Here is a 14239-nt window from a genome sequence, read left to right as displayed (position 1 = left end):
GGCACCACCTTTAGGAAATTTGACATAATTCACTAGGACAGAATAAAGAAACATAATACATAAACATTCAAAAAGAAGATAAAATATTAATACTACTTTTTGTTGGTGGAGTTTTTAGCTTTTAACATTATGTTCAGAGGGGTGTGATTTCATCACCACTATATTTCTTTTTCCTTGTAACTTCTATCTTCAATCTATCCTAAGTATGCCTTTAATATACACCTGCCTTGTTTTTGTTAGCTGGCTATGACCTCCTGGAGAGGAAAGACTGCTGGATTGGTACCTGAGTATTCAGGGTGTATAGCAGGGAAATTTACACCTAATAAACAAATGAATGAGTGCTGCATTTGGGGGTGCTGTGGAGGCAATAAACGCCATTTTCATAGGTACTGAAACCAAGCGCAACCCTTGGGGACTCTCCCCATGTCCCCTGTCTCTTGAAGTAAAAGACTTTGCTTCAGGCTGCCCCTGAGTCTCAAAAGGCTGGCTGAAGAGTTAACGATTAGGAAAATGTGAACATGTAGTAACAAAGAAAAACTGTTGGGCTTCCCTGGTGGCGCAGTGGTTGAGAGTCTGCCTGCCGATGAAGGGGACACGGGTTCGTGCCCCGGTCCGGGAAGATGCCACATGCCGCGGAGCGGCTGGGCCCGTCCGGAGCCTGTGCTCCGCAACAGGAGAGGCCACAATGGTGAGAGGCCCACGTACCAAAAAAAAAAAAAAAAACTGTTGGGCCAGGAACCTGGTAACAATTTAAACAATAGGTCAGCCATATAGCAGAGTTACAGGAGTTTTAGTTCTCCCCTAAAGGACATAGATAACAATGTCTGATGCACATTACTGGTTTTTACAGAAACCAGACTTTCACCAGATGGAAACTGCTAACTACAAGCACATGGACCCCAGACTAATTGAGACCAGAAGGTTGATGATGTTGATGCCCCATATATCCTGTTACCTCACTACCAACCAATCAGAAGAATGTCCACCAGCTGATCAGGCACCCTGCAACCCACACCCCTAAGGTTGCCTTTAAAAACCGTTGCCTAATCAAAACTACAATGAGGTACCACATCACACCAGTCAGAATGGCCATCATTACAAAGTCTACAAATAACAAATGCTGGAGAGGGTGTGGAGAGAAGGGAACCCTTTTACACTGTTGGTGGGAACGTAAATTGTTGCAGCCACTATGGAAAACAGTATGGAGGTTCCTTAAAAAACTAAAAATAGAGTTGCCATATGATCCAGCAATCCCACTCCTGGGCATATACCCAGAAGAAACTATAATTTGAAAAGATACATGCACCCGTATGTTTATAGCAGCACTATTTACAATAGCCAAGACATGGAAACAACCTAAATGTCCATCAAAGTTGAACGGATAAAGAAGATGTGGTGTGTGTGTATATATATATATATATATATATATATATATATATATATATATATATATATATATACATACACAATGGAATACTACTCAGCCATTAAAAAGAATGAAATAATGCCATTTGCAGCAACGTGGATGGACCTAGAGATTATCGTACTAAGTGAAGTAAGTCAGAAAGAGAAAGACAAATATCATATGATATCACTTATATGTGGAATCTAAAATAAGATACAAATCAACATATCTAGGAAACAGGAACAGACTCATAGATATAAAGAACAGACTTCTGGTTGCTAAGGGGGAGGGGGTTTGGGAAGGGATGGATTAGGAGTCGGGATTAGCAGATGCAAACTATTATATATAGGATGGCTAAACAACAGGATCCTACTGTATAGCACGGGGAACTATATTCAGTATTCTGTGACAAACCATAATGGAAAAGAATATATAATATTATATTTTGTATGTATGTATAACTGAGTCACTTTGCTGTACAGAAGAAATTAACATAACATTGTAAATCAACTATACTTCAATAAAATTAAAAATTTAATAATAAAAACAAAACAAAACAAAACAAATCTTGCCTGAAAGCCATCAGGGAGTTTGGGTCTTTTGAGCACTAGCTGCCCATTCTCCTTGCTTGGTGCCCTGCAAAATAAACACTGTACTTTCCTTCACCACAACCTGGTGTCAGTACATTAGCATTACTGTTCATCAGGTGAGAAGACCCAAATCCAAGTTCAGTAACAATGTACAACACATTTTAACAAATTCTAAAAGCACAAACCTTTACATTCTCAAGGTGTTTCTTTTCTATTATTAATGTGTCAGGGATGTTTCCCACCTCAACCCCCATCCTCAGGCCTGGGAGGGCAGGCATCAGTGCCCACTACATAAAATCAGGAGGTGTATGGTACCCACATGTGCTCATCTCATAAATGGTGATTGGTCATTCCAATCAAAACTCTATTCACTCTCTGAGAACTCATCAAGTCCTCAAAAATTCTAAATCTTTTGCTACTTTTCCCCTTAAAAATTTTAATAGACTTTATTGTTTTCAGAGCAGTTTTATGTTCACACCCCAAGTTCAATCTCTGATTGGGGAACTAAGATCCCACAAGCTGCGTGCCAAAAAAAAAATTCCATACACATAGAAAAGTTTAATGAATAGAACAACACATACCCATATACTTTCCACCCAGGTCAAACAATTATTAACTTTTTGCCATATTTGCTTGCTCTCTCTTCCTCCCCGCCCTGCCACTTGTACTGTTGTTGAATCCTTGAAAGTAAATTTAGACATCATGACTTTTCACCCCTACACATTTCAACATGCATCTTCCAAGAATAAGGACAATCTTCTATAGAGACACAATACCATTATCACATATAAGAAAAGTAAGCCTCTGGAAACCCAAATCTCTACACATTTCATTAAAATGTACATCTCACTTTCATTACTTTAAAAACAATACGGCTGTTACTTGCAATAAGTTTTCCATCCCTGGTAGCAGAAACCACTTTCAATAAGCATTATAAAAATAAAATGGCAAGAGAGGACAAAATTATCATAATCATAAAATTAAAATAACAAAAAGTTAACAATAGTTTCATAATATCATTGAATATATATCTTTGTTCAAACATTCCCAAATGTTCCAAGAATGTCTTCTGAAGTTTATTTGTCTTTTAACTAAAAGGCAATCTAGGTCCATGCACTGAATTTAGTTGTTATGCCTCTTTAGCTTTTTAAATTTAGAATAGCATTCACAATTTTCTTGGGCAAGACTTAGGCAAAAGGGCACATTTTAGAGTGTCCCACACATCTCACACACACACACACACACACACACACACGCACACACACACAGACTGATCTGGCACTCGGCAATGGTTCAGGACAATCCAAAACCCTAAACATCAGCTCTTGTGTCTAACACCAGTCAGGCCTCAGAAAAATACTTCTCCACAGCCCTTGCCCTACATTCTTGAAACAAATATCATAAAGTCCTGTGAGTTGCACCATTATCAAAGCCAGAGATAAACACTCTCAAGCTTTGAAGGATGGGAAGGAGTTGAGTGACAGAAGCACTTAGGTAAGAGAAAAGAGGAATTTTCCTCTCAGATGAAAGAACACCAAAAGTTATTGCATAATGAAATATTTCCCAGCAGTGAAAAGCATTTTCTCTCTCTCTCTTTTTCAAATAGTCCAAGTTGTGATTCTGGAGGGATTCATAAATGAGTTTGATATCAGTAGTTGCTCAAGGTAGCTGTGTGGAGTTAAATAGTGTCCCCACAAAATTATTGTCTACTCAGAACCTCAAAATGTGACCTTATTTGGAAATAAGCTCTTTGCAGACATAATCGGTTAAGACAAGGTCATACTGAATATTACAGTGGGCCCTAAATCCAATGACTGGTATCTTTATAAGGAGAGGAGAGGACACACACACACACACACAGAAGAAAGCCATGTGAAGATGGAGGCAGAGACTGGAGTAGTGCAGCTATAAGCCAAGGAATGCCAAGAGTATTCTTTAATTTCTTTCAGCAATGTTCTGTAATTTTCATTGTACAAATCCTTCACTTTCTTGGTTAATTCCAAAGTATTTTATTCTTTTTGATGCTATTATAAATAGAATTGTTTTTGTAACTTCCTTTTCAGATTGCTCACTGCTCACATATAGAAATGCAACTGATTTTTGTGTGTTGAATTTGTATCCTGCTACTTTGCTGAATTCATTTGTTAGCTCTGAAAGGTATTTTTGTGTGTAATCTTTAGGGTGTTCTACATACAAGATCATATAAGCAAATAGAGATAATTTTACTTCTTCCTTTCCAATTTGGATGTCTTTTATTTCTTTTTCGGTCTGCTAGAACTTCCCTAGTACCATATTGAATAGAAGCGGTATTCTTCTGTTGAATAGAAGCAAAACATTCTTGCTTTGTTCCTGATCTTAGAGGAAATGCTTTCAGTCTTTCACCATTGACTATGGCACTGTGGATTTTTCATATATAACTTTAATTATGTTGAGATAGTTTCCTTCTATTCCTAGTTTGTTGAGTGTTTTATCATGAAAGGATGTTGAATTTTGTCAAATGCTTTTCCTGCGTTAATTAAGATGATCATGTGTGGTTTTTTTCCTTCATTCTGTTGATGTGGTATATTACATTGATCGATTTTCATTTGGTGAACCATCCTTACATTCTAGGAATAAATCTCGTACTTGGCCTTGGCTTATAGTCCTTTTAATATGCTGATAAATTCTGTTGCTAGCATTTTGTTGAGGATTTTTGAATCAATATTTATAAGGATATTGGCCTGTAGTCTTCTTTTCTTATAGTATCTTTGTCTGGCTTTGGTATCTGATTAATGCTGGTCTCACAGAATGTGTTAGAAAGTGTTCTCTCCTCTTCAATTTTTTTGGGAAAAGTTTGAGAAGAATTGGTATTAGTTCTTTTTTAAATGTTTGGTAGATTTGACCAGTGAAGCCATCAGGTCAAGGCTTTTCTTTGTTGAGAGATTTTTCTTATCGCTCATTCAATCTCCTTACTAGTTACAGGTCTTTTCAAATTTTCTATTTCTTTTGATTTAGTCTCAGTACGTTTTGTGTTTATAGGAATTTGTCCGTTTCATCTAGGTTACCCAATTTGTTAGAGTACAATTGTTCATAATACTCTCCTATAATCCTTTCTGTAGAATCGGTAGTAATACCCCCAGCTTCATTTCTGATTTTTGTTACCTGGAGTTTGTTGAGCTTTCTGGATATTTATGTTCATGTCTTTCATGAAATTTGGGGACTGTTCAACCATTATTTCTTCAAATATTCTCTCACTGTGCTCTCTCTCTCTCTCCTCTTTCTAGGAGAGCCATGATTTGTGTGTTGGTTTCCTTGATGGTATCCCACAGGATCCTTAGGTTGTGTTCACTTTTCTTCAATCTTTTTTTTTTTCTGTCTCTCATACTTGATAATTTCCATTATTTATATTCAAGCCCACTAATGCTTTCTTTTGCCTGCTCAAGTCTGCCTTTGAATCCCTCAACTGAATTTTTCATTTCAGTTATTGTACCTTTCAGCTGCAGAATTTCTTTTTGGTTTCTTTTTAGGTTTTCTATCCCTTTATTGATATTTTCATTTTGTTCACACATTGTTTTCTTGACTTTCTCCACATCTTCCTTTAGTTCTTTGAGAATTTTAAGACAGTTGTTCTAAAGTCTTTGTCTAATATATCTGCCATTAGGTCTTTCTCAAGGACGGTTTCTGTTTTGTTTTTTTTTTTCCTTTGAATGGCCATACTTTCCTGTTTCTTTGTATGCCTTATGATTTTTTTTTGTTGAACACTGGACATTTGAATCTAAGAAAGTGGTAATTCTGGACATCAGATTCTTCCCCTCCCCCAGGGTTTGTTGTTTTTATTGTTTTCATGGAAGTTTCAGGTTTTATTTCTTTTTTTTTTTTTTTTAATTGTTGTAGGCTGTCCCTGTGCAGAGGATCAGCCTGAGGTGTAAACTTAAGTTCTTCTCCGGTATTTTCTGAGCCTTTTCTTGGATATGCACTGTCTCTTCCTAATTTTCCCCATATGCGTAGTGGTTTTTCAATGTCCTTGTTTTTAATGTCTGGCTCTCAAAAGAGGAAAAAGTAAAAATGAAGGGGAGAGAAAAGGTACCAGCCAGGTTAAGTCACCTGAAAGTCAGTTTAGCTGGAGAGAGAGGGGCTCACAACCATGGGGGAAGGTGCAACAACCTCAGCTGCCCACCTCTTTGTCTGTGATCAAAAGCAGCAATCAGTGATCAGAGCACAGATCCCTGATATTTGGAGGACAGGGTCCTTGCTGCCCTCTGACTCCCACAAGCTGCATGCAAATTGCTCCTGGAACACAAGCATAGCAGCCTGTCACACGGCTGGGGGTGTTGGATGGGTAGCTGCTACTGTGCTGAGAGATGAGATTGACTGAAATGAACTGCAATTTACCATCAAGCTTTCCTCTGGAAGTTGTTAAGCCTTCAACAGACTCCAGAGTTCCAAAACAGTTATATCAGACAGACACTGCCAGTGCAACTGTTGTCTAGGTGGGGAGACAGATTCCTAGTGCTTCTTATTCTGCCATCTTCCCACTGTTTGCCATAGTTATTTAGGCTGAACAGCTTAGATCAGTAGTTCTAACTACAAAGTAAAAGGGAACTTGTGGGGCAAAGGAGCATGTTAAATGACACCACAGGGATGCGATCAGTGAAATCCAGACTGCAGGAACTCTGAAAGACAGTGACCTAGCTTTGTCAAAAGTTAATTTTAGTGGAATAAAAAGAGACAGGAAGGAAGCTACAGCTTAAAAGAGACTTAAACACACAAAATCAAGTGCAATGTGTAAACCTCACTTGGATCCTGACTTGAAAAAACAAGAAAAGATATTTTTATGAGACAGATAGGGAAATCTATTCATTGATTGGCTATTTAACCATACGAGGTATTTTAAATGCTATTAGGCATGAGAATTGAAACTATGCATTTCAACATGACTTAATGGTTTGTTCCAAGAAAGTCTTGCCTAGAAGGATAAGTCTGTAAAACAATAAATAATTCATTATTTACCCCCGGAAATTCACGCAAACCAATTTATCTAAGCAAATCGTTTATTCACCTGGGCAAACAGCTCCCCTTTCAGGATTACAGATTGCTCACGAAGGCAAAGAGCTCACTTATCACACAACAGTTTGCTTATCAAGGCTTGTTTCACGACGATTGTTTCACTGTGTTCACCAATCCTACATTATTGTTCCATAATCGTTGCTTATTCTTATCCAGTTCCTTGCTTTGAAAAACCCATCTCAAGTAGCCTTACTTAATTTTCCCCTTTGTGGCACTACTGACATTCTGTGGTTTTTGTGAGAGCCAACTCTTAACAGGTATAATAATATTTTTCTGGCATCTTTATTTAAAAGGGGGGGCTTAACATATCTGGACAAAACTGTAATTCAAAAAGATACATGTACCCCAAAATTCATAGCAGCACTATTTACAATAACCAAGACATGGAAGAAATCTAATTGTCCCTTGACAGATGAATGGATAAAGAAGATGTGGTATATATATACACAATGTTATATTAGCCATAAAAAAGAATGAAATAGGGCTTCCCTGGTGGCGCAGTGGTTGAGAGTCCACCTGCCGATGCAGGGGACACGGGTTCGTGCCCCGGTCCAGAAAGATCCCACATGCCGCGGAGTGGCTGGGCCCGTGAGCCATGGCTGCTGAGCCTGTGCGCCCGGAGCCTGTGCTCCACAACGGGAAGAGGCCACAACAGTGAGAGGCCCGCGTACCGCAAAAAATAATAATAATAATAATAATGTCATTTACAGCAACATAGATGACCTAGAGATCATCACACTAAGTGAAGTAAGTCAGAAAGAGAAATACAAATATCTTGTGATGTCACATGTGGAATCTAAAATATGACACAAATGAACCTATCTATGAAACAGAAACAGACTCAGACACAGAGAACAGACTTGTAGCTGCTAAGGGGAAGGGTGTTTGGGAAGTGATAGATTAGGAGTTTGGGATTAGCAGATGCAAACTATTATATACAGGATGGATAAACAACAAGGTCCTACTGGGTAGCACAGGGAACTATATTCAATATCCTGTGATAAACCACAGTGTAAAAGAATATAAAAAATAACGTGCATATATATATATACACATAAAAACATATACATATGTATAACTGAATCACTTTGCTGTACAGCAGAAATTAACACATTGTAAATCAACTATACTTCAATTTAAAAAAAAACAAAAAAGGGGGGGGACTTATATTTTTGAAGAAATATACTGAAGGATTTACAAATTTAATGAAACAAAGTCTGAGATTTGCTTCAATGTAATATGGGATGGAGAGAGGTGGGTGCATAGAAGAAATAACATCGACCATAAGTTGAAAATTGTTGAAGCTCATTGGTAGCTACATAGGGTTTCCTATACTATTTTTGTCTATTCATGTATATGTTTGAAATCGTCCAAAATAAAAGGTTTTTTTTTTAAGTTGTGAGTTACATTTTTTTAAAATAAATTTATTTATTTTTGGCTGCGTTGGATCTTCGTTGCCGCGCATGGGCTTTCTTTAGTTGCGGCGAGCAGGGGCTGCTCTTTGTTGCGGTGCACGGGCTTCACATGGAAGGGCTTCTCTTGTTGCAGAGCACGGGCTCTAGATGTGCGGGCTCAGTAGCTGTGGCGCACTAGCTTAGTTGCTCCGCGGCATGTGGGATCTTCCTGGGCCAGGGCTCGAACCCGTGTCCCCCGCATCGGCAAGCAGATTCTCAACCAGGTGGATTGTCCCCTGCGCCACCAGGGAAGTCCCCAAGAGTTGTGGTTTTGTTTTTTTTTTTTGTGGTATGCGGGCCCTCTCACCGCTGTGGCCTCTCCCGTTGTGGAGCACAGGCTCCGGACACTCAGGCTCAGAGGCCATGGCTCACGGGCCCAGCCACTCCACGGCATGTGGGATCTTCCCGGACCGGGACACGAACCCGTGTCCCCTGCATCGGCAGGCGGATTCTCAACCACTGCGCCACCAGGGAAGCCCCGCCAAGAGTTTTTTTAAGTGTGCTACTCAAACCACATCATTGGAGCTATGCTCAATCTTCCTCTCCTGTCCTATTAGCATATCTAACCTTCAAATTTCCTCTAGAATCTGACCATTTCTCATGACCTTCACTGCTACTTCCCTGGTCTGAGCCACCACATTTTCCCACCTTGGTTATTGCAATGGTCTCTATGTTTCAACCTTTGCCCTTCCCCAATCCCCTTCTATTCTCAACACAGCAGCCAGAGAGATCCTTTTTAAAAATAGGTCTAGGGAATTCCCTGGCGGTCCAGGGGTGAGGGCTTGGCACTTTCACTGCTGGAGCCCGGGTTCTATCCCTGATCGGGGAACTAAAATCCCCCAAGCTGCGCAGTAAGGCCAAAAAAAAGAGGCTAAGAGTAGAGGTCAAAGTTCTTACAATGGCCTACAAGGTCCTACACTCTCTATACCAACCCTTTTCTCTCTGACCCCCTCCCCAAGACACATGCCTTGGGCCCCTCTACCCCCTCTACTCCAGCCACACTGACCTCCTTCCTGTTCTGCTAAGGCACCAGGCACACTCCTACCTCAGGACCTTTGCACTTGCTGTTCCTTCAACCATCTTCCCCAACCCAGGCACTCCCTCTTCCCCACCTGCTTTCTCTCCTTTGCACTCATCGCCATCATATGTCAAACTTTACAGTATTTAGTGTCTCCCTCCTTAGAAAACAAGTCCCACATGAGCAGGGATTTCTGTCTATTCTGTCCCTGCAGTAGCCCCAGGGACTGAAACAGTGCCTGGAACAGAAAAGGTGCTCAGTAAATATTTATCCAATGACTTTGGTCACTGTTGTCTTCCATACGGTGTCCTCGGCCACTTCACACTATTCCTCCAGGCTTCAAATTTAGGTGCTAAATCCAGATGGGATACTTGGGAAAGCAAGTTTGAATTTTTAAGAAAGTATCCTAGTGGAAGAGAGGCAGGGCCTTAGCACTGCAGTCTACAGCGGTGCATGTAAATGATGCACCGTGGAGCAGAACACTATGAAGGGTGCCTCTGGGGTGGTGCCCCCCCAGTGGTGGACCCAGGTCTTTAGACAATGGCATTACCCATAAATGATCTAGTGTGCTAGCAGATTGGAAAAGATGCTCAATTTCCCTCCCAGGGAACCCAGGAAATGCAAACTAAAACAACAACAAATTACCTTGGCAGCTTTCCAAACAAGGGAAGGAACTAGTCAGAAATGAGCAAACTTGGTTCAAGACAAACTTTTAATGCAGTGTTTTGATTTTCTCAGCATGTCTCAAGACAAATGACTCAGATTCCTGACTCTTTTAAAAGACAGAAATAATAGGAGACTTCCCTGGCGGTCCAGGGGTTAAGACTCAGCACTTCCACTGCAGGGGGCACTGGTTCTATCCCTGGTCCAGGGAACTAAGATCCTACATACCACATGGTACAGCAAAAAAAAAAAAAAAAAAAGAAAAATTATATGGTGGAGTTGAAAAATACCAGTATCCACTTTGAAAAAAAATGTTTGGTGGTGCCTACTGAGACTAACATATGTTTGCCCTATGACCTCGTAAATGTCACCTCTGGGTAAATATCCAAGAAAAATGAGTGCATATATCCATAGACAAGGATGCTCTATTCATAATAGCTAAAAACTGGAAACAACCCAAATGTCCATCAACAATAGACTTGGGTAAATAAGTGTGGTACGTTCATAAGATGAAATGCTTCACAGCAGTTTTTTTTTTTTTTTTTGGCTGTACCGTGCCGCTCACAGGATCTTAGGTCCCCCGACCGGGATCAAACCCGGGCCACAGCACTGAAAGCGCCAAGTCCTAACCACCACCAGGGAATTCCCTTCACAGCAATTAAAAAGATAACAATACTGCTACATGCAACAACATGGCTGAATCTCACAACACAATGTTGACTGAAAGAAGCCAGAGACAAAAGAGTACACAATTGAATGATTCCTTTTATGTAAGTATCAACTCATGGTGAGAGAAATCAGAAAGTGGTCACCCCTGGGTGGTACTGACTGGGAGAGGGCACAAGGAAACCTTCTGGAATGATTAGAATGTTCTCTATCTGAACCTAGGTGGCAGTGACATGAAAGAACCCATATATATATAAATATAAATGCATCAAGCTGTACACTTCAGTTTTGTACTCTAAGTTATACTGCAATAAAAAGTTTAAATTTTTTAAATTTTAAATAAATAGAATAGAATAAATGACTAGTATGTTGGTACTTTCAAGACATGAAATACCACAATACAGGACTGGTCAGGTGGAGTACCAGGTTCTTAGATTCCCACTCTCACCACAAGGTGGCTCTCTCTCCTCCCTCAAGCCTCTCTGACCAAGTCTCTGGGAGGGAAAAACCAGTTGAAGATGACATTGCCCACTTAGAAATATCACTGGTGGTGGAGGGCCGTGTGCTCCAGAAAAGGAGAGCATGGGCCTAGGGTGGGAATGCTGTATAATGATGCTGGCCTCACTACAGAGGACTGTAGCCCTTTCAAAGCTAGGTTTTGAATCCCAGCTCTGTCGTTTCCTAGCTGTGTGACCTTGGGAATGTTCCTTAACTTCTCTGTGCCCCAGTATCCTCATTTACACAGTGGAAATAATAGTACTACATACCTTGTGGTGTGGTTGTTTTTTTTCGTGTGAAATGAGTTAGTCTTCATGAAGCTCTTAGAACATTACCTGGCAAAAAAGAAGAGCTCAAAGTCATTAACTGAATAATATTAAGAGATGAAATCTCAGTAGCCAATAAGGGAAGACCTGGCATCCCACTTCTTCAGAGACCAACTGGGTATGAGGAGCTTGGCTAAACTGGAGATGCCATTCTGGTTTCTATGTTCTTTTCTAGAACCTGATGGCCCACTCATAGCCACCACAGCCAGTGCTCGTCCAAATCTGTGGCCCAGAGGGTTTCACGAATCTTTCTGTAGGTACCAAACCTGTGTGCCTCGGTGTGGGAGACAGAATAATGCCCTCCCTAAAATGTCCACGTCCTAATCCCTCGGACCTGTGACTACGTGACCTTACGTGGCAAAAGGGATTTTGCAGGTGTGTTTAAGTTAAGGATCTTGAGATGGAAAGATTATCCTGGATTATCAGGAAAGGTCCAGTGTAACTACCTAGGTCCTTATAAGAGGGAGGCAGGAGGATCAGAGTCAGAGAAGGAGATGTGACAACAGAAGCAGAAATCAGAGTGACGTGGCCGGGAGCCAAGGAATACAGGCAGCCTCTGGAAACTGGAAAAGGCAAGGAGTGGATTCTCTTCTAGAACCTCTTTAAGGAAGACGGCCTTTGATTTTAGCCCAGTAAGACCTATTTAAGATTTCTGACCTCCAGAACTGTAAGCCTGTGTTATTTTGTGCCACTAAGTTTGTGGTCATTTGTTACAGCAGCGATTGGAAACTAATACACTCAATTCATGCAATGTTTGGGCAACTTGGTGGTGTTTGCAGTTGTACGTCTGAATTTTCTTTATTCAAACAGGAAATACAATCTCATGGTTCAAATACTGAATTCTCAAAATTCAGTAAGTATATCCAAGTACCGTGGAAAATTGTTTCTCAGTATTTAACTAAACATATGTATACCCTTTAACCCTGCACTTCCAGCCCAGCCTAGGTACCCAACAGGAGTGCATAGGTAGCCCACCAAAGGACCTCTACAAGAATGTTCCTAGCAGCAATATTTGTAGTTGCCCCAAACTGGAAGCAATCCAAATGCCTGTAAACGGTAGAATGGATAAATAAAGACTCATCATTTCACACCCAGCCACCTTGGGCCCTGAATCCTTCCCCTTCACAGTGTGGAGGAGTGAGGGTCAATGTGCCTGGAAGAGTATGATGCATTATGAATAGTTAAAATATCAACTGTCAGTATTTACGGAGGGCTTCTGACCACAGCAGGGTTTGAAGCACTTTACATGGGTCCACTCACCTCTTCCTCACGACAACACTGTGATGTCAGTGCTTTTACTATCCCCATTCTACAGATGAGGAGGCTGAGGCACAGAAAGTCTAAGTAAGATGCTAAAGCATGCTTACTAGTGCAGAGCGAGAATTGAACCCCTGCAGTCTGGCTCCACTGTGAGAGACACAGAAAGCCAGGAGTAGGGTATAGCCTGGGGGTGCCAAGCTTGCCCCTAGGCAGCTGGGAAATGTGGGACCCTCAGGACTCAAGCTGCAAGAGGCTAGCTGCTTCAAGGCCCTGTCTGGAAGCACTTTCTAATCATTGGGCTAGGGCTTCCCTGGTGGCGCAGTGGTTGGGAATCCGCCTGCCGATGCAGGGGACACGGGTTCGTGCCCCGGTCCGGGAAGATCCCACATGCCGCGGAGCGGCTGGGCCCGTGAGCCATGGCCGCTGAGCCTGCGCGTCCGGAGCCTGTGCTCCGCAACGGGAGAGGCTGCAACAGTGAGAGGCCCGCGTACCACAAAAAATAAATAAATAAATAAATAAATAAAATAAAATCACTGGGCTGTCCAACAAATGGGCAGCCTTCCCAGGAGGTTGATGGGCACAGGCTGAGGGTGACAGGGTGTGGGGCTGATAAAGTCCTTCCAGCTCCACGCTGGGTGATAGGACTTTTGTTCCTGGTGCGATGGTCAGTACTGAAGAAGCCCTTAGGGAGGCAGTGATAAGAGTGGGGAGAGCTGGGAGCATCTTCAGCGTTGCAAAAGCCCAACACTTAGCCCAGGTTCTTTGCTCTGGGCCAGAATAGTATCTCTGAGTGGCTGGGGCATACCTGTGTCTCTCAGTGCTCTGAGATCGAGAACCAAAACATGTGAGTTCTGGGCTTCCCTGGTGGCACAGTGGTTAAGAATCCGCCTGCCAATGCAGGAGACACAGGTTCGAGTCCTGGTCCACGAAGATCCCACATGCCGCAGAGCAAACTAAGCCCGTGCGCCACAACTACTGAGCCTGTGCTCTGGAGTCCCTGAGCCACAACTACTGGGCCCATGTGCCACAACTACTGAAGCCCGCAGCCTAGAGCCCGTGCTCCACAACAAGAGAAGCCACCGCAATGAGAAGCCAGCGCACCGCAACGAAGAGTAGACCCCACTCGCTGCAACTAGAGAAAGCCTGCAGGCAGCAACATAGACCCACTGAAGCCAAAAATAAATACATTTTAAAAAAGAAAAAAAAAAATTGAGTTCTGATTGGTAAAAAACACAGGGAAATTAATTAACACTCCAAATGCACCATGAGGGACCAAATGTGGAAGACTGAGCTTGGGTTTGCCAGATGAGCTG

General features: G+C 41.7%; 2 protein-coding genes across 2 annotated transcripts in view; both read right to left on the bottom strand.

Moving 5' to 3' along the window:
* LYPD3 (LY6/PLAUR domain containing 3) overlaps window positions 1–14239 on the bottom strand; it is a 103292-nt gene that overhangs the window by 54962 nt on the left and 34091 nt on the right. The window contains exon 2 of the transcript XR_010837971.1: window positions 11610–11675. The gene's annotated coding sequence lies outside the window, so the exon portion shown is untranslated. The remainder of the gene's footprint in view (window positions 1–11609; window positions 11676–14239) is intronic.
* RPS19 (ribosomal protein S19) overlaps window positions 1–14239 on the bottom strand; it is a 115455-nt gene that overhangs the window by 91476 nt on the left and 9740 nt on the right. The gene's annotated exons all lie outside the window — the stretch shown is intronic.

The sequence above is a fragment of the Kogia breviceps genome, chromosome 18 (assembly GCF_026419965.1).
Source record: "Kogia breviceps isolate mKogBre1 chromosome 18, mKogBre1 haplotype 1, whole genome shotgun sequence".
Lineage (NCBI taxonomy): Eukaryota > Metazoa > Chordata > Mammalia > Artiodactyla > Physeteridae > Kogia > Kogia breviceps.
The sequence above is the reverse complement of the archived record's forward strand: the minus strand, read 5'-3'. Positions and strand labels throughout refer to the sequence as shown.